We start from the raw sequence: 27,759 nt of genomic DNA, 5'->3' as shown, positions 1-27,759 counted from the left end.
AAGTGCACAGAGACACTAAACCAGCAAAAACAGGAGGCCAAAATGTCAGGGGATAAACTTGTCAAAAAATGCCAAGTTCAACACAAACCCTCCCAGCCTAAAGCCAGGGTAGAATAATCAATACCTTGATGGACTTCCTAACATTGGACATTACAACCAGTACTTGGCCCACAACTGTTGTAGCACTTTCCAGTTCTACGCTTTTCTGAACCAAGGGGTATCTTTCCGTCTAAGCTCTATGGCCTACTAAGCTAACCCATGGGGAACCCTTCTCCTCATCTGTGGACCCCATCTGTGAAGCACCTAACGTTACCCTGCTCACAGATTCATCCCAATAGGCAGACAGTACCACCATGGCCAACAAAGTGATGTGGCCCATTCATGCCCTTAGGTCTGAGTTCTGTCCCCAACCCAGGGAAAACTCTGTCCTTGAGGACAACTATCAGCAGAGGTCACTGACAGCTGTAAGCATCAAGAGCCAGGACCCCTGCCATCAAGGGGTCTCTGACCTTTGGGGTTTCTCAAAGTGGAGGGCAGTCGCACCAGGTGCCTTGCACCTTTTTTCTACATCACCTCCCACCAGTTCAGGGGTGATCTCCTAAGACTGGTTACTCAGTTCAGGTTCTGTACCCTGCGGCTGAGTCAGAGAAAGGAATGGGTTTGCCCTCACCCTGTGTGGTCCTATACCTTGCACTTGGGAGAGATATGCTCAGAAACCTGAACTGCTAGGGCACCCATGGCGGCCATCCCTCTCATTTCCCCTGACTCTTGGGGCAACTCATTTCCCAGAACCCTGTTGATGGGCATCTGGGGACTAACTATGACCCTCCTCTGGGTCATCTACTTACCACATTCCAAGGCCACCAGGCCCATAGGGCATAAGAAGTCCTGCCCATGGGCGGGTGTGACCCTGCCCTAGGGTGAACTGTTCTGGAGAAACTAGCCTCTCCGTCATCATCATTGTATGACTAGTCCCGGTGTCTCTCAGAGAAGTGACTTTCGCCACATTCACACCTACCTGTTGGAAGGGATGACTCCCACCCTCAGGAATCACTATCTTACTCTCTGAGTCCATCTCCCAACTAAGGGATATCATGACATGGTCTACAACCAGCCCCTGGGGACTGTTCTTCCTGAAGGCCACATTTGCCACTTTGTAGTGGGTGGTTTTTTAGGACAGGCTGGGTCCCCACTGCTTTTGTCATACCTGAGAACACGTGAAAGAAGGGGGGGCTTGGGATCTCTTTACTCCCCATTACCCTGGGACTTATCTCTGTCTCCCTTGACCTCCCCCTGACTATGCTGAGGGGAACCTGAACCACCCTTTTTGGCTGGTTCTCCCTCATACACTTTCTAGTGGACCCTAGTACTCATCCAGTGGTCCTCCTCCATAATAAGCTCCAAGGAGTCCGTCAGCTTACTATCTGTTACTATCTGTCAAATGCTAGCACAGCTCGGGAAAATACAGACTAGACGAGTGCTCCCACACAGTTGAATTGTACAGCCGCTGAAAATCTGTCACATTGCTGCCCTTCACCCAACTATCCAGTGACCTGCAAAAAGAATCCACACATTCTAACCAGGTTTGGTAATCAGTTTTCTCACTTCCTCTAAATTGATCCCTGTATTTGTCAGGAGTGACACCATACCTAGTGAGAAGGGTTTCCTTCATGTCAGTGTAGGTGAGGTGTATGTACCCCTTACCCAAAAATGTGTTCCTCCCCTCCTCTGAGAAGTAGGTCCACAATCCTACTCCCCAATTCTTCTCAGGGACACCATTTGTGTGTATATATGCCTCATAGCCCTGAAATCACCTCTGTTTGTCATCTCACTTGTTGTACTCCTTTCCTACATTTCTTCAGAATGTGTACTGTTCTATATGAGTGCATTGAGATATTGCTGCCACCATCTGAGCTGGACCTACACCTCTGATCCAGTTCCTTTACTCTAAGCTCATTGTCTAACATCATTCTTTTCCCTTCCATTTCCAGCTTCAGCCTCTCCAGCTCCAATGCATCTCTCCTTACTTTCTGCCTGCCATCCAGCTCCTCTAAGGACAAGTCACTGCTGCCTGGCCTGGAGGGTCCCTCTCCTCCTAACAGCACATCCACATTAGAAATAGGCTCCTCAGCCTCCACAAGGAGATCTCCAGGCTGCCCACTGACATTTCTGGCTGCTACTCAGGCCCTCAGCACCTTTTGTTGCTCCTGTTTCCTGGTGAGGCCTGTGATTTCGACTGTAAATAGCCTTCAACTCCTTCACATTGTAGGATTGAGACTTTCCTCCTCAACAGCCACTACTAAGGATGCAATTGATGATGCTCTTGACTCAGTCATGATGCCGTAGAAAGTTCAAGCTGAAGCAAATTGCACGATCAAAAATAGACTAAAAGAAAACGGTATGTGGTATGAAGTGATCTGCGATATGGTAGCAGTGTACAATAATCACTGTAGGTGAAGTGCAAATGCAAGTCCTGTCCTCACTGCTAACAACCGAACTCTTCTTTCTAGTTAGCGTAAGGGGATTACAGTTCCTAAAAACCCCTGCTCACCCCCTTGGTAGCTTGACATGAGCAGACAGGCTCATTGCAGAGGCAATGTGTAAAGCATTGGCACATAACACACAGTAATACAGTGATAACACTACAAAAAGACACCACACCAGTTTTAGAAAAATAGCCAATATTCAACTGTGGAAAACAAGACGAGAATGTAAAAATATACAGTAATCAAAATAAGAATATTGCTAAAATCGACTTAAATGACAGTTCCTTGAAGTCAATAGCTCTTGCCTGGGCTATCACAGCGTTGTGAACAAACTAACCTAACAGTTCAAGCTGGCCACAGTGACGAGGGCCAGCTACAGTGTCTGGTAGACCCGCAAACAGTAACTTGGAAATGCTAAATTGCAATGAGCTCTGAAGAGGCGTAGGCAGCAGGCGTCGGCTCCATAGGGCGGTGCAGCAGTCGTCGGGCCTTGAAGTCACATGCGTTACAGATCGAACTCTGTTAGGTTGAAGTCAGGAGTTCCGGCAGGCATTGGAGCTGCGCTGCGAATGCAGTGGTGCGACATGCTGTGCCCTCAGGTTGTGGTGTAGGCAGCGGATCGGTGATGGCATTCAGTAGAGTAGGTGAGAACAATGCTGCTGTGCGAAGTGGGGTAGTGCTCGTTAAGGTGCTGGCATGTTACGGTGTAGTCAGTGGCGTCATCATTACTTAAGCTATGTCATTGGCAGATGGTCTGCAGTCGATGGCACCTGCGTCGGTGGGCCAAAGGAGGGCTTAGTGCATTGAGTATCTTAGGAACGGTGCCCCAGACCATGGAGCAATCAGCTAGCATTGATGTCGTGGATCTTCGTCATCAGGGATGCCAGGGCGGGGGTGTGAAGCGAGGCAGTGCGCAGTGTGGTGCTCTCAGGTCGCGGTGCAAGGAGTGGCTTATTGGCAATGCCAGACGGCATTGTTGGTGAGAACAGGGTGGTGGTGTTAAGTGGGCGGCGCTCTCTGCGGTGCCAACAGGTCACAGAGCCGGCAGCAGCGTTGGGTTGCTTTTTTTTTGTTGCAGCACAAAACACACAGGGGCTTATTTATGGGCCCTTGCGTCACTTTTGCGTTGCCGGTGCATCACTTTTTGTGACGCACCAGTGGTGTAAAAAATGCACCATGTTGTGCCATATTTACTAAGCGACGCATCTAGGCAGATGCGTCACTTTGTAAACCCCTGCGCCACATTATACCTGTGCCACATATAATGTATGCAGTGCGCCATTCCGACGCAAGAAAGGGTCATATAAGTGATGCAGTGAAATCTATGAGATTTCACTGGACCACTTCTAGGATGCAAATGGCTCAATATCTTACACCACGCATAAAACTGATGCAGGCTCATTTAACTCCTTAGCCGCGGCAGTGCGGGAATTCTATTGAGTGCGCGGGGCAGCGTCGCCCAACAGGCGTGTGCAGCACTACCGAGGTAGTGCTCGCAACGGCCGTTGGCTGACGCATGCACACAACGGGTTAACATGGGACTTGCCCATGTGTAAATGACCCATTGCTGGAGTTGCGTCACTTTTGAGACACACTCCAGCAATGCTTCACTTTTGCGCCTTCAGATTCATCAGAAATACTGACGTATCTGTACCTCCTTGCGACTTGATGCGTCATACTGTAAATATGACGCATCCAGCATGTCCCAAGTAGGGCACTATGAAAAGTGACTCATCGCTGCAAGAAAACAGCGATGCAACGCTTATCATAAATGAGGGCCACAGTTCCCAGTGCTAGTAGCAGATGATATTGAAGACTCTACTTACTTCTTTAACAGAGGGCAAGTTCTACCTCAAGCCCTTGGAGAAACGCAGGAAAATAAGTTGCAGAAAATGCAGGCCATTCCTTTCACTGCCCAAGACAAACGCAGACACTGCAGGCCAACACAGCAAAGACACAGCAAAGTTGTAGTTCCTGCTCACAGCTTCTCCAGCTCTTCTTCTTAGTAGGTTCCTTAGTCCAAATGAGTTCTAAAGTTCTGGGGTCAGGGCCCCAATATGTATACTACGTTTACCTTTGAAGTTTTAGGCAGAAAGGTTCTTAGTTCAGTAAAAAACAGTTTTGTCCTCCCTGGTCCAGCTTCCCAACAGGAGGTGGAGACAGCATTGTGCAGAGCAGATTCAGCCTATCCAGGAGCTAGTGAAAACTCCTCCCACCACTCTAAATGCAGGCTGGTCTATTCAGCCTGCTTATGAGTCACCCAGGAAAGGCAGGACACACCTCAACCCCCCTTATGAGTGTCTAGTGATAATGGACATCCCTAGCTCCTGCCACTCCAAAACCTGACAGTGAATACACAAACAGGCAGAGGCACACAGGACGGTTAAGCAAGAAAATGCCCAGTTTCTAAAAGTAGCATTTTCAAATGCACAATTTAACAACCACCTTTACTAAAGTATGCATTATCAAATCCTGTGTTCAGAGACCCTAAAATCGATTTATGCATCTAGTCCCAATGGAAAGTTGTACTTGTAAGATGTTACAAGGCAGCTCCAATGTTAACCTATGGGACAGACAGCCTGTCAATAGTGAAAAACGAAATGCACAGCATTTCACTAGCTGGACATGTAAAACACAATAATATATGTCCTACCTTTCACATTCACTGAACCCTGCCCATGGGCCTATCTTAGAGGTGACTTACATGTTGGACAAGGGAAGGTTAGGGCCTGGCAAGTAGATGCATTTGCCTGGTTGACATGACAGTTAAAACTGTATGCAGACGCTGCAGTGGGAGGTCTGAGACACCTTTGAAAGGCTACTTGAGTGGGAGGCACAACTAGAACTGCAGGCCCACTGGTAGCATTTGATTTACAGGCACTGGGCACACACAGTGCACTGTACTAGGGACTTACCAGTAGTTCAAATATATAAATCTTGGAAAAACAACCCTAACACAATTTACAGTTGGAGCACTTGCACTTTAGCACTGGATAGCAATGAAAAAGTGTGCAGAGACACCAAACCAGCAAAAAAGAAGTCATAAAGAGGAGGCCAAAAAGCAAAGATTCAAGGGATAAGCATATTCAAAATGCCAAGTCCAACAAGCAACAACATGAAGAAATAAAGATATTGCTCCTTGTTGTACCTCTCCTGGGGAGGCGTACCATTTTGACGCATTCCCAGGTTTACCAGTCTTGGTAAATCTGGGAATGCACCAAAATCCATGGGTGGGAATACCCACTCTCCACCCATGAAACACTTCCTTGGGGCAGAGTAACACAAAGCAGCGATTTGCGCTGCATTGCGTTACTCCAGGTTTATCAAGCCATGCCAGGCCAAACAAGGTGGCCTTCCGTGGCTTGATTATTTTTACTTTAGTGTTGCACCACCCTTGCTCCCCCCTTGCGTGGCACAAGTGCGATGCAATACATTGATAAATATGCCCTTAAGTGATCTGCCCACAATCACAGGGTACTGAGCCGACACTGGGAATAACAAACGTAGGGGCAGATTAATCAAACTTTCATGCAGCACAGCGAGCCACCTTACTGCGCTGTGTGATAGGGAAAGGGCAGGAATGCGCTCTATTTAACTTTACACAGTGCGTTCCTGTCTTTTCCTTGCACTGGGGCACAATGTGCTGCCTAGCCGTGCAAGGATGCCTGCGTTGTAAGTAGGATTATTTGTGAGCAGGAAGGGGCACATTCCGGCACAAATACAACCCTCAGAGGCATTTTACTCTTTCTAAGTGTGCTGCAGAGTGTAGCACATTTAGAAAGAGGCAATAGTAAGGAGAAATAAAGATATTTTACCTTGTTGCACCTCTCCTGGTGAGGCATAGCATTTTGACACATTCCCAGGTTTCCGAGTCTTGGTAAATCTGGGATTGCACAAAAATCCATGGGTGGATACACAGGTTGTTGAGTCGATGCTGAGATTAACAAACCTAGATGCAGATTTATCAAACTTTCATGCAGCACGGCAAGCCACCGTACTGTGCTGCGTGATAGGGTGGGAATGCGCTGTATTTAACATTATACAGTGCATTCCAGTCTTGGTAAACCTGGGAATGCTCACAAATCCATGGGTAGATGCGTGAGAACACCCACGCTCCACCCGTGGAACGCCTCCCTGTGGCAGAGTAACACAAAGCAGAGGTTTGTGCTGCATTGCGTTACTCCATATTTATCAAGCCATGTGGGGTCAGTCAAGGCCACAATCATAGAGTGTTGAGCCGATGCTGAGACTAACAAATGTAGGTGCAGATTTATCAAACTTTCATGCAGGGCAGCAAGCCATTGTATTGCGCTGCGTGATAGGAGAGGAATGCGCTGTATTTAACATTATGCTGTGCTTTCCTGTCTTTTCCTTGCACTGGCGCACAATATGGTGCCTAGCGCCATCGCAGGCACCATTGCACCAGAATGCATGTGTGTTTGCGTTGTAAGCCCAATTGTTTGTGATCAGAAAGGGACACTTTCCTGCTCAAAACTAATCCTCTGAGGCATTTTCCTCTTTCTATGTGTGCTACAGAATGCAGCACACATATAAAGAAGAAAAAACAAGGATAAATAAAGCTATTTCTCCTTGTTACGCCTCACCTGGGGATTCCCAGGGCTACCATTAATTGTAAATGTGGGAATATGCCAAAATCCATGGGTGGATGTGTGAGAACACCCACACTCCAGCACGGAATGCCTGCCTGGGGCAGAGTGATGTAACTACGATTTGCACTGCATTGCGTTACTCTAGATTTATTATGCCATACAGGGACACTGAAAGTGGCCTTGCTTAGCTTGATAAATCTAACCTAGCAATTGTGTCGCCCTTGCATCACCTTGCGTGGCTCAAGGGCTTTGCAACTCTGTGATAAATATGCCTGTAAGCGACTTTTACCACCTCTTTACCCTATTGTCCTTGTATTTCTTTTGCTGCTTAAAAAGGCTTTGTTTCTCACCGCTCTACACGCTGTGTAAATGCCATCAATAAAATAACTAACTGCAAAATGGGTAATGCATAGGGCTGCTCGTCTATATACCAGTGCTACATCATGTCAACAATTCCATATTAAATGTAATTGCTTTGTCATTTACATCTACAGAGGTGAAACTTTTGCGCTCTGAATTCACAATAACAGATCACACAGAGTTAGTTTCACTTAAAGATCACTAGCAACAAAGAAGATACACAAAGTTCCCCGGAAGGACTAGGTGGAGAAGGGGCGTGTGTGTAGTGTAGAAGGGAGATGACGAAGAGGCAAGGGGGAGGGGGGAAATTCCCTCTTGGGAACTAGAACCCTCACACACCCAGCAAGCTAGGTGTCATGCTTCATCATATGGGTCCTGCTCCTCGTCAGACTGGCGCTGCAATGTCTGACGGGCACCTGCGAAGGGGTTCTTTAGCGGAGATCTTTTGTTCCAGCCATATGGTGCATGCGTGTGAGAGGGTAGGTGAATGTGTAGTCGTGGATAGGTGGTGAATGATTAAAAAAGGTGGGTTAGTCCACAAGGAACTTTATTGATGTGGCTAACTCCCTTGATTAAAAATGGTGGGAGGGGAGATAGACACCACGAGTGTATGCGGCGAAGATATCTACAACCCCCGGTTTTAGGTCGACATGTTTCTTGCTAATCTAGCAATTCCTCAGGACCTTAATATTAGTACTACACAGTGAAAGAAAAAACCTTTTGTTATACAACCTTTTGTCTCAAGGTCTGTAGTGAGACAGGCCAACTGGTCCTGCCTGGTGTGATGCAACCCTAGGTGTTTCCCTAAGATGCCTCGCAGTCTGCTCTGTGGGACCTGCACAGAAGAGTCAGGAACCCATGCGGTGTGCGGTCTCGCCTGCAAACCTACCCCCACGCGAAATCCGGGCGGGATCTGGAGCGACTGGATCAGTCCTGCATGTGAACTTTTCATTCCTCTATATTTTTTACACAGAACCATCTAAACAGCAAACAGGGATGAGCAGTGACCGCTTTAGGGCAGTGCGACCGGTGCGGCCACACCAGGTGCTGATCTGTGGAGGGGGTGCTGACCTCAGGGTGGGGAGTGCTGTGTTTAGCAGTTTAACTTATGATTGGAGAGATGAGGGCCACTTTTGCCCAGTGGTTATGATGGAATTCAAGGAGGAAGTTATGGGATGTGGGGGCGCCAAAAATGATTGTCTCACCAGGTGCCACCAGGGCTAAAGTCAGCCCTGGTAATGAGAGTGGGATGCCCAACTCGGTTTTCGTGTCACTGAGCGTCGCAAACACTAGGTATCTCATGTCCCTACACATTTCAAGCATAGGCTCCTTGACGCTGTGTGCATCGCGCACACCATGCACTTGGAAGCTTTTCGCCCACCATGTTTCTCATGTCTTTCCGATGTCCGTGTTCATCTCACAAACTCCACTTTAGAGAATCATACATAATAATATAGGGGCATATTATCAAAACAGGCGATACAACTATCGCCGTTTTAGCGGCAGAAAACTGCCGCAAAAACGGCGATAATGGGCTGTGAAGGACATCTAACATGGGCTTCAATTGGAATTCCATAGAGCATATTATCAAGCTCATTATCACCGTTTTAGCGGCCGTTTTCCGCCGCTAAAACGGCGATAATGTTATCGCCTGTCTTGATAATATGCCCCATGGTTATTTCCGTATACCTCACTTTAAGATTTTTGTGTTTGTGGGATCCTTACACATTGTACTTATCAGAAGCATCTCAGACACACAATATGACGAGGGAAGGAAAAAAACAATTTTTATCGCACTTTTAGCACTTTTTTTTACATATAACTTTTAGCTACACTGCACAGTAGACAAGCTGCTTTACTAAATGGCTAAAAGACATTGGCAAAACCAATAGCTCTCACATAGGCGAGTCTATTGGATTTGCCAATGCTTGCTTTGGCAGTTCCACAGAGCGCAAACTCGACCCAAGAGCATTCTAGTACTTTACATGAGCATCAGATTACATTACCCAAGGTCAAAATCTTTTTTTAACCGCAGGGAGATTAAGTGATTTGCACAGAATCACAGGATGTGGAACCAATGTGTGGACTTGAATTCTATTCCGCAGAGCCGATGTCTGCAGCTCTGGCCGTTAGGCCACATCTTTTCGCTTGAACCCACCTACATCACGCAGCCAGCCCCCAGGCGCCCACAAAATAAGACCATAGAAAGAATTTTGGTTTGTGTTTTTGTGAGAAGAGGTGCGCAGAAAAGCAATTAGTTTAACAATCTCACCCTTTGTTCCTTAAAAATATGGGATTAGCAAAATCCACAGGATGTGCCTAACATAATTCCACATGGGTTCACGTACACTTTATTCCGATTCCCAAAATAATACTGAGCTAAACCTTAAAATCACTGCAAGCATAAGGAAAAAATCAGAATCTGTCCGTGGCACAGGGCCCAAGATATAAATGGGTGATCTATAGCGAGCTGATGTCACTTTCAGGCCCTTCTTATAGTAAACAACAGGACAGATGGAGCCAATTACTGAAGGCATGCCGGCATTAAAATGATTTTTGCAGTCTGTGATGACTTGAGAGGAAACGGGTATCCGGGGGTTTCCTCGACCTATAATACACATAATTTTACCTTTCTAATTGGCATTCTCAGTAGTTTCTGCAAATTCTGTAGAATGGCACCCTTATTAGTTAGGAACTGGAAAGGACCTTGATCATGACTGCAGCAGTCGGTTTAAAAGCTATAATTGAACCTTTCAAACAATATCAAGAGCATATGTGCGCCCGGAAATCCTAAAGGAACTCACGTTAATTAAAGGGCGCTAACGAAAGTTATATTTTAAAAGTGTTATATTTGTATTAGTGCGTTTACTTGCTTTCTCATGATCAGTACCTTCAAAGAAGCAGCCTAAAATAATTTTCAACCGAACTCAAGACTATTATTTAAACGTTAAAAGTGGGAGGTGGTAGCTTCCTCCGCAAAGGTACCACCCCCTACTACCAACTACTAGGCGAGGCGGAGGCAGCAATACCGCCAGACTGATGGGGTGTACCCACCTTCGCTCCTGCCAGTGCCCACCAAGCCTCCACCATGGAAGAATGCAATGGCAGGTCTGGCTGCCCAGCTTTTAAAAGGCCTGGCTAAGAGAAAAGATAGGAACGTTTGGAAGTAGTGCCAGTCACTAGGAGCTGACTCTCGCCTCCAATGCAACATCTCATGCACTCAGGGTATCCATGGTCATTCCCTCCGCCGTTCTTGCCCCCTGTGCACGTGCGACTGTTCAGGGAAAAAGTCCGGGGCACTGTTTAAGCTTTCGGTAATTAGGAGATGGTTCCTGGCACCCCATGACCCAATGGGAACATGGCAATGGTAAAGGATTTGTAGATTAACACGTTGTGCCCATTTACATTTCTTTCAAGCCAGCAGCACACTGGTAGCAAGGTGTGTTTAGCTGTCTGTCTGGCTTAGATTTCTCAGTTAAGTGCTGTTGCCGTTAATGGACAGTGGCCTAACTGAGGGGGTCCCCAAGGAAGATATGCTGAAGGGCTACCCTCACATGCGGGATCCTTTGTTAGGCCCCTGGTTGCTGTGAGTAGCATGCGCATCTGCCAAGCTATTTATTTATATTTGATATTTGGGCAATTTCAAAGTACTATAGACAGGTAGGTACCTCAGCACTCATTTTTCAAGGACCATTTCTGCAAATCACTAACCATTCATTTAAAATCACAGGAGCCTTGTAGTGGAAAAGCCAAAGGCCTCATTTATGAGGCTGTGCGTCACTTTTACGCCGCCGGTGCGTCACTTTTTGTGACGCACCATTAGCGTAAAAAATGCGCCTTGTTGTGCCATATTTACAAAGTGACACATCTAGGTAGATGCGTCACTTTGTAAACCCTTGCGCCACATTATACCTGCACCAGGTATAATCTATGCAGGGGGGGCGTTTTGACGCAAGAAAGGGTCATGGAAGTGATGCAGTGAAATCTATAAGATTTCACTGCGCCACTTCTAGGACACAAATGCGTCAATTTCTTACGCCTGCCTCACAGCAGGCGTAAGACTGACGCAGGCCCTTTCACATGGGGCTTGCCCCGTGTGAAAGGACACATTGCTGGAGTTGCGTCACTTTTGTGACACACTCCAGCAATGCGTCACTTTTGCGCCATACAGATACGTCAGAAATACTGACGTATCTGTAACTCCTTGCGCCATGATGTGTCATACTGTAAATATGATGCATCATTGGTGTCGCAAGGAGGGCGCAGTGAAAAGTGACGCATCGCTGTTTTCATGCAGCGATGCGTCACTTTTCATAAATGAAGCCCCAAGTGTCTAGTAGTTCTCTAGTCTAAATCTCAGCACAGAGTGTTCTCTTCTCAGATTCAGTGTAAGCCAGGTCTAGAGCATTGCTGCAGGACCTGAAAAACATATTTTCCCATAAAGTTCTCTGAAACTTGGGAACTGTAAATTAACAAGCTTTTTCTAGGCGCAGACTGCACTTGGTGGTGTACAATCTAGATGTATGCGTAAAAAGGCTACCGCCATATAATGCTTTATGAACTAAGCATATATATTTAAAGTTAACCCTCTGAAAAACCTGAAACCAATGATGTTTATTTAGGCACTTTGAGAAGGACTTGTGTGTTTAAGTGTTTAGTATGAGTTACGTTGTGGCATTTTGTACTAATTGAGGTTTATTCAAGGCTTTTGAAGGATCCCCAGACGTGAGACACGTCCTGCAAACTAAATGGAGGTCCCCCTTGGGACTATTGTGAGCTGTCACACCAGGGTACTGTGCTAAGGGGCCCTCTGGAGCTCCGGCCCCCCCCGCACTGCGGGGGCCTTTGTTACGCCCCTGTTAATAGATCAAATCACTTGTAGCTTTTTGAGTGGCAGTGCACAGAGTTTATTGAGCTGTGAAGTACTTAGTTTTAATTGTCATTGTATTTATAAAGCGCTTACTATCCCTGAGAATGTGTTGAAGGGACAGTTATGTAAAAAAATTGCATTACATAGAGTTTGGATATTACTAAAATCTTTGGGTCTCATTTCCAATGAAATGGCGTAGGGTAACTCCGCCAGTATTTTTGATGCGCTGCCATATGCCAATTCAAAAGGCCAGGAATGCACCGTATTTATAAGATCCGGTGCACTCCTGTCCTTTCTGCCGGCACACAATTTGGTGCCTAGCGCAAACACAGGCACCCTTGCACCATGGTGCAAACGGTGTCTGCATTCTTGGAAGTATTGTTTTTGTGCAAGAAGGCACACCTTCCTGAGCAAAAACAACCCATTGTGGCCTTGCCCGCTTTCTGTGTGTGCTGCACATAGAATGAGGAAATATTTGAGGAGAAATAAAGATTTTTCTCCTCGTTACGCATCCCCTGGGGCAGCATACAGTTTTGACGCATCCTCAGGTTTACAGATCCTTGTAAATCTGGGAATGTGTCAAAATCCATGTGAAAACCCATTGCATTGCCCATGGAACGCCCCCCTGACGCAGTGTAAGGCAACGCACCGAGTTGCGCTACGTTGTCTTACACCTTATCTAGGAGGCCATCAAAAGTCACGCAAAGTGACTTTGCTTGGCCTCGTAGATATGGGTTTGTCACAGGCTGTGACCTCATAGCACTAAAAATACACAAGTCACTATTCTCCACTGCACCAACCACGATTCTACTTCTGTGGCTCTCTGTTTTAACACAGACTTTTGCAGTGCATTAACTAATAGAGGTTTCTTAGTTTATTATAGTGCCTAGTAACAACTTTTTAACCACATGGGTGCTGCTGACGAGCTGAACTCGTCACAGCTGTTGGAACGTTTGCATGCGGGGCTAATTTCCCCGCTGTGCTGAACGTTCTAAAAACAGGTGTGGCCGTGACGAGCTGAGCTCGTCACCAGCACGGCGGCGCCGCGTGCGGCACCCCTCCCCCCGCACAGCGGGGTGAAAACACCCCGCAGTGAAGGGGTTAAAATGTCTTTATTATTCATTGAAGCTGCCCGTGATTTTATATGTAGCTACCTGACTACGAAAGACCTAAAAAACATACATATGTTTTAATTGTGATGAATGATGTTCAGCTACCTCCAGTTACTTGCAGCTATCATTGCCAAGCTGTCGGCATCCCATGAAATATAAAATGGTTTTCCTCTAATGCCATGCGTTAAAGTTGCAGTTCTGCCTTCTAAGTCCCACCTTCTTGGGATTGCTCCACCCCTAGAGTATTGGCCTATTTTGGGTATCCTTCCTATGTAGGCCTTTACTCTTTGTGGTGGAGCACTTTTTTTCCGACAGCCTGCATGTTTACTGGGGGAAGGTCTGTTGGTGCATGTGCGGCCATGTTCCTTTTAATAGCATGGTGACCGCTTCACGGCCGCCAGACTACACAATGTAGTTAAGTAAACTTTTAAATGCGTTTTACCTTGTGGCTCTTCAAATATTTACGTATTTCTCTTCAACAGCACTGCACCCAATTCACAGACGCCGTACTACACCTTTCGGCATGGGGGCACTTCAGGAGTCTGTGCCCCTTTATTTATTTATGCACAACAGAAGTGGAGGGCTAGTGGCTCGGTACTGCTCCATAGGGAATTTTGATTTTGGACACAGGCCACACAGTGATTAAATTGTAAAAAAATGAAATAAGTGTCAGGACCATTGTCAGGAGGCCACTGCAGCTTCCACCACCCATTGCCTCTGCCAGAGCTGCCAATGATAGTAACAACACAACTACTAACCATCACAGACATTCAAGCATGCCAATTCACAATACTCTAGGCCCCCAAAGCTATAAGAATAGCTTGGGCGGCAGGAATTAATCATTTTAAATGTAGATTAAAATTACTAAACAACTGTTGTTGTGCTCAAGGCTAAATCAGACAAACAGCGCCACTATGTGGCAGACTATTATAAGTGTTGGTGTTTACCATTAAGTGCGGCACCAGAAACTACAGCTCAAATTAAGCACTGATGCCACATGCTTCGCAGCCCCAGCATGATAAGTGCAGACACCAACTCAACTATTACGGCGGAGTCTGGCAGAATACAAATTGCAAGAACTCTAGGCCACCATGTTGGAGACCTCTGGCACCGAGCCACCTCAAACTGCGCATGTGAAAGAGCATAGTATCCTGGTGCAACAGGCATGTTAGGGTCGGCTCTAGTGTCAATTTGAGTACAAGAAAAGGATGAAGGCTGCGTTTCCAATTACATAGAGCATTAAACTCGACGAGCCTTAACATAGCCGCTGTGCCTATGTGATGAAACACCCACCAGCGCAATCATGTGTGTTTTAGGTACAGGGAGGGAAAAGGCGACCATTTTTGTTGGGGACAACAAGCAGGCTCAATAAAATGCCCAAGTCAGCCTCCCACTGCATGTTCTGTGCAGTCGCCTTCTGGACACTAATGAGTGCTCTGCAGGGTGAGGGAGCTTTTACATTTTGCTCCCCATGATGTGAGAGTAGGATCTTCACAGCGCCAGCATGTAACTAGAGGCAGCAGCAGGGCTAGATTTGCCTTCATCCCAGCTCCTCCCTCCTTCAACACCTCCTTCGAATCCACCCACCTCTCAGCCTCCTCCCCTCACCTCCTCTGTTCCACTTTCCTCTCTTCCTGTGCTGTGGGCAGTGTGGAATTTTAGTTCGTGTACTAAACATCATCTACGCCATCTTGCCGATTCACGTATGAACATACACGACAGCCATTTTAGGTGCCATGGTCTCCCTGTTCACGATCGCCCATCAGCACACTTCCCTGAACCTTGCAAGCCTTCCCCGCGCCTCCTGGCTGCCCCCGCGCTCACATGCACAAGCCATGAACCCCCCCATGACTCTGTCTCAGGGAATCACACCCCGCGCCTGACCAACACCTCCTTTCCGTCCATGAATACCCCTCCTTTGATGACCCCTTCCTCTGAGCCCGACTGGCTGTACGAACCGCTGGTCATCCCTTAGCCCGAGGATACAGTTTATTGCCCACTACTGTATGCACTCGCCTCTCCTGAAAGAGACCACTATTGATCATGACGTCCCCACCCCCTGAGATTCGATCAGGCGCACACATTCCAAAGGAATCGGCAGAACACTCAGCTGCGTGATAGCCCCTCCCAATCATATGAGGGGAAAGGGCCTCTACTGTTGTCATGTGTTTGAATGGGCCGGAACTGGGGGGGTGCCGGGGATGTCGTTCTCATACTTCACAATGCCCTTGCTGTAATAAAGAACGTTCACATGTCTTAGACCAGTGTATAAAAGACCAGGTCTCAGAGAGGTTGAGAGAGCACCTCGAGACGATACCTTGTTGTCTGATCTGATGTGTTCTACTCCGACGGAATAAACTTGTTTCCTGTCTTCCTGTCTCCAGCGCATGCCTCCTTATTGAATAACTTCGTATGGTATTAGAGGCGTTTTACGCCGGGCAAATTTAACTTAGGAAACATCTACTGAAATCGCCTGACCATTTTGAATTGATCTTTATCAATTGGCGTCCCAAACGCGGGGCCCATCAGCGACACGTGGATCCAGTGGGAGAGGTCCCGACGACAGAGTGAACAACTGCAACGATCGGAAGAGCTCCTGTCCGATAGACCCTCGTCTGACAGCCGATCATCTGAACTTCACTGATTCCGAGCAGACCTCTCCCGAGTGATCTACGGTCCTGACTGGGAACCACCAGGAGTGCCGCAATAGCAACAAGAGAATAGAGGACAATCGGGCGCTGGAAGCGGAAGACGAGAAACTGTCCATGCGGTCCGGGTAAGGTCGTGACACACGACAAATTGCGAAATTGATTGATTGATTGTTTGAAAATACTAGTATTACTTATTGACTGTTTCTGAGGAATTCTCTATTTGCAAACAAGCACAGAATCGCCATACTCTGTTTAGTCTTTGCAGATAGTGAAGGGTAGGCAACGCAAGCCTTTAACACGTCGTGCCTATTTTTCTCCTCATTTATTGATTGATTGAATCGAGCATTGAATTGTTCGAAGTTGGTTTTCTTAAGGATCTTCTCTGCCTGCAAACGGGGAAGAATAGGAATATTCTCTCTCCCTTTGCCGATAGTGAAGGGTAGGTAACACAAACCTTTAACACGTCGTGCCTATTTCGTTCCTCATTGATTGATTGTTTGCCCGAACATTGACTGTTTTGGGAATTGGTTCTTTTTGGAGGTATTCTCTATTTGCAAATAGCGTAGAATAGAATATTCTGTCCAGTCTTTGCAAGTAGTGAAAAGATAGGTAGTGCAGGCTTTTGCCCCCCATTGTAATCCGTCATGCCTATCTTCTCCCCATTGGTTCATAGTTGGGTCAACCCGGACCGCTTATTAGAGATGAACCATCCAGCTCCACTGGAAGGCACCCCTAATAAGGACATGTTTACTAAGCAAGGACTAGTCGCTATAGCTTATAGTAAGTTATGGCATAAATATACAAAAAGGGATCCTAAAAGTCAGTGGCCACTGATAGGTTCTTTTGACAAAAATAAAATAAAAACACTAGAAGCAGCTGTAAAAATAAATAAGGCAACGCCCACTATGCTCGATAGTATTGGCATGTGGCGCAAAGAAGCAGAACATCGCAGGAAAAGAGAGGAGGCGAAAATAGTGAAAGAGTTACGAAAAGCCGCCCATCTGGCCGCAAAAGAACTAGATGAAGAAATAAGAAGAAGAGAGGAAGTTAAACAAACGCAAGAATCAGGACTGGCAGGCCAATGCCCTGTCAGGACCACCTCTGCGCTCTACGCGGAGATGCCCTCCAAACAGCGGGCAAATGACGAGTTACTGCTCGGTCCTCCAATTATCTACATGCCTCCTCCTTATGCTCCCAGCCAGCCTCTAGCACAACACTCACCAGTTCAAAGTGCAGGTGTGGGTGACCCTAGCGCTAGTGCCCCGGCTCTTACGGCCTTCGCACCAGCCGCATTGGTAACAACAGCAGATGAACATGAGACTAGCAGGCACCTAACAGCCAGACCAAATAGGTTGAGCAAAGATGAGCGGGATGGAATCGACAAGATAGCAAAAACATTGGTAGAGCGGAAGGAGAGCGAAGAATATACGATGAATATGCACAATTCACATGCCGGTAGTCACAGACGACATTTCATTTTACGGTTCAGCTACCACACCCTGAACGCGTATGAGGATAGGTACCAGAATAAAGGTCCTGCTAAATTGACGGCTCTATATAGAAGGGTCGATGTTGGAGATGGAACTGAGAGCGATGTGACGGACCTCTTCATGCAAACGCTTGAGGTCTTCCGCCACCTCGCGGAACAGAAACCAGAGGTCAAGATCACAGTCCCTGAGACGATTGAGCCCTCATTAGAAGCAGCCAACACGATGATGTATATCAGAGAAGCCGCCCCCTATTGGGTTCCCCCAAGAGGTCAGGGAACAAACGATGATATCAACCACGCAGATGCAAAAGGGAGGGTTGTGTACAACTGGGTTTACCAACCATGGGATCGGCAAGATATTTTAACTTTTAGGCAAACCCTGCCCGATTTACGAAAGAACCCTACAGCATTTTATACAGAACTAGGCACAGCCTTGGGCTCAACCATAATGACTCTAGCGGACATTGATTTGTTTTTCGGGTTGTGTCTGCCGGCTGATGTGTGGAAGCAAATCCGGAAAGCCGACCACACAGACCTGTTCGGACACACCTGGAAACAACTCGATGACCTAGATAGGCAGCGAGAGCCCGGAAAGAAACCTGTAAAAGACATACTGGAACTCCCCGACAAAATAGTGCAGAAGCTAAAGACGTTGATCCCAGAAAAGAAGGTAGATTGGTCGGTAGTCACGGCTTGTCGCCAGAAACCTCAGGAAGATGTATCAGAATACTTCTCACGATTTGAAACAGTGTTCTCCGACTACAGTGGCCAAGATATGACCACCGCAACCGGACAACACCTATTCGTGCAAAACTACGTAAAGGGGCTATCGCAAGAGGTCTCCCAAAAGTTACAGACTAGCGAGAGTAGTTGGGGAGCCTCTAAACCTGCAGCTATCCTTCAGATGGCTCAGTATTACGAACACCAAAAGAAAGAGAACGAAAGGGCAACTGAGAAAAAGAAAAAGGACTTAATGGAACGAGTAATGATTGCTCAATTGCAGGGAGTGACTACAGGAAGGGAACGGTATAGGGGAAACTACCAGTCGAATGCCCCTAGGAATTCGGCCCCTAGAGACCGCAACCCCACACCTGGCGCTCCACGAACCGACCTCGATGAGAACCAGTGTGCATTTTGCAAAGAATTTGGGCATTGGAAGTCTCAATGCCTGGCCCTTCGGGAAATGATTAAAAATAAAGAAACAAGGGACATGACAAATGGCTCCAAAACTGGAGGGCAGGGACGAGGGCAGACCCGCGACACCACCAATGACCGATCTGACAGACCAAACACATTTGACCGCCCCGACAGAATCAGTGCCAACAGTCCGACTGCAACAATGCTCACGACTCTGCATAGGACTGCCAGGGGCAAGGGAGGGATCCAGTCGAGCTCTGTGTTGACCAGCAAGGTCCTTACGTCACTGCTAAGGTCCTGGGTAAAAAGTCTCCATTTTTGGTAGACACTGGAGCGACACGTAGTGTATTATCAAAACGACTGATTCCAAGGCCACCCTTGTCTGGCTCACACATTACCTCGATAGGTTTCGATGGAACGCCCTCCACTAATCCCCTGTCTGTACCTATCTCCTTTGACCTAGGAAACAATCCCACTGACACAACATTTCTGCTCTCCTCCAACTCCCCTGACGCCATTATGGGTATTGATTTACTGAAACATTTCCGAGCTACTATTAGGTGTTCCCCGGATGGAGTCCGAGTCATCCTGTACGACAACCCGAGCATGTCCAGACCCTACCCCGCACGACATATGTACGCCATAACAGATGCTGACCTATCCTTGCTCGATACCCTACCCCTGTACCTATGGGCCAGAAACGACTCGGATGTAGGGCGAATGATGATCGATCCTGTACACATAACTGTTCGACCAGATGCAATACTCCCGAAACTCCCACAGTACCGGATATCGCCCGAAGGCGAGAAGGCATTGGTAGCAATTATTCAGTCCTTGGTAGATGCAGGAGTGGTAGAGGAAGTGGTTAGTAATGTCTGCAATAGCCCTATCCTACCCAATGTCAAGAAACATGGTGAGGGAGATGAGAAAGCGTACCGCTTCATCATCGACCTGCGAGAAATCAACAAAGTGGTGGTGCCACAGTACCCCGTAGTCTCAGACATCGCCACCATTCTGACTCTCATCCCGTCCACTGCCACCACCTTCACCGTTATTGATCTTAAAAATGCATTCTTCTCTATCCCCATCCATCCAGACAGCCGTTATCTCTTCGGCTTCACTTTAAAAAACCGTTCGTACCGATTTTGTAGAGCTCCCCAGGGCTACACTGAAAGTCCCAGCATTTACAGCCAGGCCCTCAAAAGACAGCTGGACGCCGTCCAGCTACCAGATGGAGTGGTGTTGATCCAATATGTTGATGATATCCTTCTGGCGGCCGACACCACTCCACTTGCAATCACAGCCACTATCCAACTCTTGCACTTTCTTGCAGAGAATGGCCACAAAGTCTCCAAAAAGAAACTGCAGTTCTGCCAGCCCCAAGTAACATACCTAGGTCATCTCCTGTCCAAAGAAGGGAGGAAATCTACGCCCGACCGAATTCAAAGCATCCTAGACACCCCCATTCCAAAAACACAGAAGCAAGTCCGTTCATTAGTGGGCCTTACTTCTTTCTGCCGACAATGGTTGCCAAATTTCAGTCTCATTATAAAACCCCTACTCTCCCTGTTGGCCAAAGATGTTCCGTTCCCACTCCCTTGGACTCCCGAATGCCAAGCATCCTTTAAGGAGTTGCGGGATGCCCTTTGCTCGGCACCCGTTCTAGGAACACCAGATTACTCCAAGCCCTTCTCCCTCTTCACTCACGAAAGGGAGGGATGCGCATTGTCTGTTCTAACTCAGCCCATCGGCGCCAAACAACGCCCTTGTGCCTACTTCTCTGCTACTCTTGATCCAGTCGCCAGAGCTCTACCTGCCTGCCTTCGAGCAGTAGCCGCTGCTGCTGTCTCTATCCGCCAGAGTGAGGGAATTGTGCTTTCAAACTCCCTCACGGTATTAGTGCCCCATGCAGTTGACACCCTTTTGAACCAGACTAAGACTCAACATCTGACTAGCGCACGACTAACAGGGTACGAATTGACTCTACTTGCACCCCACATCACTCTGAAGAGATGCACGACATTGAACCCTGCTACACTGTTACCCTTGCCCGAAAATGACCCCGATGTGCCCCCTATACACGACTGTGTGACCCTCACGGACGAACAGACTAGGAGTAGAATTGACCTCCGAGACATTGCTCTTACAGATCCTGATGGAGAACTATGGGTAGATGGCTCTTGTATCAAACTCCCAGACGGCACCACTTCTGCTGCCTATGCGGTGACGACAGCTCGAACGGTAGTTGAAACCGCTCGCATCACACAACGATCCGCACAGGCAGCAGAACTAATTGCCCTCACACGAGCATGTATCATAGCAGCAGGAACCACGGCAAACATTTACACGGACAGCCAGTACGCCTTCGGGGTGGTTCATCATTTTGGGCTCCTGTGGAGGGAAAGGGGATTCCTGACGTCCCACGGTACACCCATCCTTCACGGAGATTTAGTCTCCGCCCTGATTGAAGCAGTTCTTTTCCCCAGACAATTAGCAGTGATCAAATGCCAGGCACACAAGAAGGTGACAGATTTAGTTGGACAGGGAAACGCACTAGCCGACATCACTGCCCGAACTACAGCTGAGAATAGGACAACGACACGCATGTATGTGACCAGGTCACAAGCAGAAAAATGGACCGACGCTAGGGAAACGATCAGGGACATCCAATCGGCCAGCACACCACACGAATTGACTGAGTGGGCGCGGGTGGGTCTAAGGGACGATGAAGGCTGCTGGCGGACAAAAGACACGAACAAATGGTTGCTGCCTGATGCATATTTGATCCCCATATTGACAATGGCACACTCCCCTGCACACATAGGCTCTGCCCCCATGATTGAACTCATTTCCAAAGTTTGGCACAACAACAAGATCCCCGACTCGGCCAAACTCCTAGTCCAGCAGTGCCTTATCTGCTTACAACACAACCCCGGGAAAGGAACTGTGGTACCCCGGGGAGGATTTGGGATCCCCGACCACCCCTTTGAGGTCCTTCAGATGGATTACATCCAGCTAGAGAGGTGCCAAGGCTTGAAGTACGTTTTAGTCATTGTATGTGCCTTCAGCAAATGGGTGGAAGCCTATCCGACCCGAGATAACACTGCCATGACTACTGCCAAAGTACTACTGAAAGAGTTTTTCCCCCGCTACGGCCTTTGTCGAATTTTATGGAGCGACAATGGCCCCCACTTCATAGCTGAAGGTATCCAACTAATCCTGAAGGGGTTGGGGGTAAAACAAAGGTTCCATGCGGTCTTCCACCCCCAATCCGCTGGCCTGTTTGAACGACACAACGCTACACTGAAACTGAAACTGTCAAAAATAGTGGCCACCACAGGACTTAAGTGGCCAGATGCCCTTCCACTGGCATTACTATCGATGCGCTCCACTCCCACTAAGCACCACTTGACCCCCTACGAAGTTGTGTTTGGGCGGCCTATGAACCTCTGGACTGCCCCCAAACCGACCTCCATTCACGACGTCCCCGACGTCCTGCTGTCAGATTATTTATACAAGTTAACTAAAACATTGTCTGTCATTCATCAACAGGTGCAGCAGGCCATCCCCGATGCTTCCAGGGGTCCCGGTCACGATATCCAACCGGGTGACTACGTCCTAGTCCGGAATTTTCAACGAGCGAAGAGTCTGGAACCCCGGTGGACGGGCCCCTGGCAAGTACTGATCACCACTCGGACGGCTCTTCGAGTGGAGGGGAAGAAGCACTGGCTGCACGCCCACCACTGCAAAAAGGTTTCCTCGACCCTGGCCACAACAGACAACGTCAGCACCCAAGAAGAGCTCCTGAACAAAGACCGACCATCACTGAACTGCTATCCTGATACCGAGGCACTTGAACTTGCAAAACACTCTGATCCCACTGTGCCATCTCGAGAAGGGTATTTCCTGCGTCGAAAGGAGGGAGCTTCGGCTAAGTAGGCCACTGACTAAGTTAAAAATCTCAGAACGGTGACCCAAAGCAACCAAGGGTTACCCGGAGAGAAGCTAAACAAAGTCTGTGGTTCTGCCCACTACCGAGCACCTTGAAGATGAAGATGATGGAAGCGCCAGATAAGAAGACGTCGGAAGCAACAGGAAATACCCACTACAGGAACCCAAAGACTGACAATTTGCACCAATCAAAGACAATCGCTTTCTTCATTGTCTTCCTCTTTTGCCTCCTCCTCATGACCTCCTTCTGGATCTTGGAGGAAAGCACACCCGCTCACCAGATGTTGCCAACCACTGTCCAGCCAACCACCATGAAAGAGCACCACCTGATCACCCTTTCACCTCAGCTCCGAGAAAGGCGTAGGGAGTTCTGGAACAATTCCTTCGTACAACTGTTGCACCAGCACAACCTTGCTGCAAATGCCACGAACTGCTGGATCTGTGGGTTGCTCCCACATGCTACCGGACACTCCATCCCCTTCATCCCTTCTCAGTTCACGGCTCCTGCCTCGCCTGGTTGATCCTCATGCAGGAAAGCCACAAGGACAACGCCGCTTCTGGTCAGACAGTGTCACACTTCTACTATGGGTTCTGGCTGAACAAGACAGGAAAGCCCTTTTGTCCTGCAATTTCAGGTTCAACCTTCCTTACGAACATCCCTGCCAAAGAAAGGGTCGAAATGCAAGTGCTCCACAATCCAGCCAGACCCACCTTCTCCCACCTGCGGAAACAAACGGCTGCCACCCTGACCGTGGCCCTGTCTGTGATCAATGTCACAGGACTCGTATGCCTCGAAGGACAAGGAACGCAGCTGGTGGGTCACAGTTCTTGTCGCATCACCAAAACATTGGTCTCAGCTGACCCCCCCTCCTTTGTTGCTTCCCCGAATATGTACTTTGTTTGTGGCACCAAAGCTTACACTTGGCTCCCATGAGACTGGAGGGGTACGTGCTCCATAGCCTTCATTCTTCCTCCCACGTATGTGGCTCCAGCCAACCACCACCGGCAAAAGCGCGCTGGAGATGTTGAACAAGCCGACTCCACCGGAGCACAGTTCCTGGATGCAGCAAAGGGACTTGTTCCTCTGTGGGGACCAATGGCAAATAGCCGCGCTATCCGACACCTGACTCAGGCAGTAGAAACAACCATTAACATCACCGCTGGCATCCTTGCTAACAACACGGCTGAGCTTCAGGCAGTCCGCCTGGTGGCTCTTCAAAACCGCCTTGTTCTAGATGTGGTTCTGGCCGACCGTGGAGGTGCATGCCGCATCATCGGCTCCAGCTGTTGCACCTACGTGCCAGATAACTCGCCTTCAGTCTACAAAGCAATCGAACACCTCCACAGACTGTCCTCGGAGGTTCACCAGGAACAGGAAGGATGGTCGCTTGGAGGCTGGTTCTGGGACACTTTGAAGAACTGGGGATGGAGATTGTTCACGTTTTTATTGATACCAATCATGATACTGTGTGGGTGTTGCCTAGGTATTCAATGTTTACCACCTTTATGTGCACTCATTTCCAACTGTATGTGTCCAAAGACTTTGAACTTTAAACCTGAGCACATGAGTCCCCTATACGAGATAGAGGTGCGTGGTCTCATGGGGATCGATCCGAACTGACAAGCTGGCGAGACATGTTAAAGGGAGGACTGTGGAATTTTAGTTTGTGTACTAAACATCATCTACGCCATCTTGCCGATTCACGTATGAACATACACGACAGCCATTTTAGGTGCCATGGTCTCCCTGTTCACGATCGCCCATCAGCACACTTCCCTGAACCTTGCAAGCCTTCCCCGCGCCTCCTGGCTGCCCCCGCGTTCACATGCACAAGCCATGAACCCCCCCATGACTCTGTCTCAGGGAATCACACCCCGCGCCTGACCAACACCTCCTTTCCGTCCATGAATACCCCTCCTTTGATGACCCCTTCCTCTGAGCCCGACTGCCTGTACGAACCGCTGGTCATCCCTTAGCCCGAGGATACAGTTTATTGCCCACTACTGTATGCACTCGCCTCTCCTGAAAGAGACCACTATTGATCATGACGTCCCCACCCCCTGAGATTCGATCAGGCGCACACATTCCAAAGGAATCGGCAGAACACTCAGCTGCGTGATAGCCCCTCCCAATCATATGAGGGGAAAGGGCCTCTACTGTTGTCATGTGTTGGAATGGGCCGGAACTGGGGGGGTGCCGGGGATGTCGTTCTCATACTTCACAATGCCCTTGCTGTAATAAAGAACGTTCACATGTCTTAGACCAGTGTATAAAAGACCAGGTCTCAGAGAGGTTGAGAGAGCACCTCGAGACGATACCTTGTTGTCTGATCTGATGTGTTCTACTCCGACGGAATAAACTTGTTTCCTGTCTTCCTGTCTCCAGCGCCTGCCTCCTTATTGAATAACTTCGTATGGTATTAGAGGCGTTTTACGCCGGGCAAATTTAACTTAGGAAACATCTACTGAAATCGCCTGACCATTTTGAATTGAACTTTATCAGCAGAGCATTCCACTCCTGTTCATTTTCTTGTTCTTAAACGCTCCTTGTGCTACAAAGACTACAGTTCACCATAAAAGTTTCAATAAAGATTCTGTACTAGGCTAATAATGCTTCAAATCACCTTCAAAGTAAGTGAAGTCTTTTGCTCTATCTGCTTTGCCATTTCATGTTTTTTTGCTATATTTGCTGTAAAGAAAGTAAAGCATTCTATATGTATCTACTCTGGAGAGAACAAAATGCAGGAAGTGGGATAGCTTCAAAGAAATGCAGATCACATGTACCCTAAAGCCTTTTAATTGTAAGACCATCTCTTTGCTGGAAGTAAATCATTCATAGAAATGCATTTTCCCATAGATTCAGCATGATGTTTCTAGTGTAGAGTCTTTCTTATGTACTGCAAGAGAGTGCTGCACAGGCAAAGCTACCCACATAGTTCCACACCACACAATTCAACTCCACACATTTTCAATCAACACCACATAATTTAACACCTAACCACATAATTAAACCCAGCAACACAATTACACAACACACCACATACATTCAGTCTCCACCACAACATTCCTTCTCATGCCCCAAAATACAACAGCACACCTCATAATTAAACTCCAGCACAAACCACTCCACAGCACAAAATACTATTTCACCTAATTACGCTCCATAACACACAAACCCACTCCACATAGGTCTAATACACCCAATATCACATCATTATCATCCACATCATTCCAGTACACACCATACCACATAATTCCACTACACAAATCCACCCACAACACACAATTCCACAACTAACAATTCCAAAGCAACCCACTTAATTCCACGCCACTCCAAAATAAAATACATGGGTAAAAGACATTGTCATTCACAACCCCATTGGCTCTTGTTCTCACAAATGCAAGACCAATTGCATTGCTAATTTTTGTTTTATTTTAGGGCTTAAATTCTTCTTCATATGCTATGACTTGCAATCTTTTTGGAGAGTTCTGATACTGAAATAAAATACACACAAGTGTTGTTAGCTCAAGTAGTATAAAAGCTAGATACATTTTAAAAGCTCATACAACAGTGCTATATCGGAAGTTACAGAGCTCTTATAAGTCTAGCCAGTTTGCAGCAATAGTACAGCAGGCTATGGTCTCAGTCAGCTGTCTTGATTCTCACTCAAATATCAACTGTAAAGATGTATGTGGAAGGCAACATGTTTGTTCTCAAACACCAGCTTTTCAGTTTGTAAAAATATGCAGATCTTGCTGTCTAATGCAAATTTTAAAACTTAGAAAATAAACTTACTCCCTAAAATAAAAGCTCAACTTGTAGAGTCGGACTAGAACAGAAAATATCCCCCCCCGTAACAGATCAAAAGTGGGCACGATTAAGCGAGTCAGATAGATATAAATGTGACCGTTATTAACAAATTGCCAGTTTTAAACTTGAAAAGACACGTTGTAAATATGTTTTGAAAGGTGTGGAAGACTACATGCATTCGTGCTCGCTGCAGGGATTGTTTGTAGTAATATCAAGGAAATCGATAGTAAACACCAGCGCACCACTCCATAAACAAGCCTACAAACAGGAATATAACAGCTCATACACTGATCTGTGAGGCCAGCCCTTCAGGCACTGCAAGACTGCCCTATAGGCCAGGCCAACCCTGACAACACTGCATAAAACACAGTTTTTGTTCAGAAACGCCCATTTTTCAATTTTAGTCGAAATATGTTCAGTATCCAAACATCTGTTGTCATTTTCAGTAAGAAACCAGATGGATCACTTACACCATATGGATCCATTCTCCCTTGTAGGCCCATAAATCATCTTGTCATGCCATGGATGCCCGAAATAGGCCACAATTACCACTATATTGCCAGGACCAGTATTACACGAAGGATGGTCATCATAATGCCATGAGTGCCCAGCAATAGCCAAGGGCAAGCGTTATAGAAAATTAGAAATCATCAGGCAGTGCCCACAAGAACTGCCACTATTGTGCCATCTCAAGCATTTTCCAAGAGGTAGACTCCAATATGTCACAGACACCTACAATATAGAATAGGAATTTTCTCTGTGAAGGGCCTGCACTGAAGCAGTGGTAGGCACTATCATGCCTTGAATTGCCAAAACGTGTAAAGAAGAATCTCTATGGCATCAGGGCCATCCTTTTACCAGGAGTGGTAGCATCATGGAGTGAATGCCCACAAAAATCCAAGAATAAAATCATGAAAGGTGAATCTGGGATGGGTGCAATCATTTTTTTGCAAACCTTAGTCACAGTGTGGGAGAAAAACACTTGAAAGTTCTTCTGTTCTTGATCAAAGGAATGTTGAGGCAGAGATGGGACTTGCATCTGACTTTACGCATATACAGCAGATTCCCTGCTTTTTGTGGAGGGTGGTTATGAAACAGTCATAGCCGTACAAGTAATAAGCATCACCCTGAAAGTGATGTTGCCAGTGCTGACCCCATTGAAGAGTCAGTGAAGCAAAAAGCATGATATGGAGAGATTTTCTGCCGTCTAGGACAAAGCAATCTTCTGATCTTAGAGTAGCACTGAGCAGTACCACTGTTTAGGAAACCAGACAACTATCGT

This window comes from Lissotriton helveticus, chromosome 7, assembly GCF_964261635.1.
Source record: "Lissotriton helveticus chromosome 7, aLisHel1.1, whole genome shotgun sequence".
NCBI classification, from domain to species: domain Eukaryota; kingdom Metazoa; phylum Chordata; class Amphibia; order Caudata; family Salamandridae; genus Lissotriton; species Lissotriton helveticus.
The sequence above is the reverse complement of the archived record's forward strand: the minus strand, read 5'-3'. Positions refer to the sequence as shown.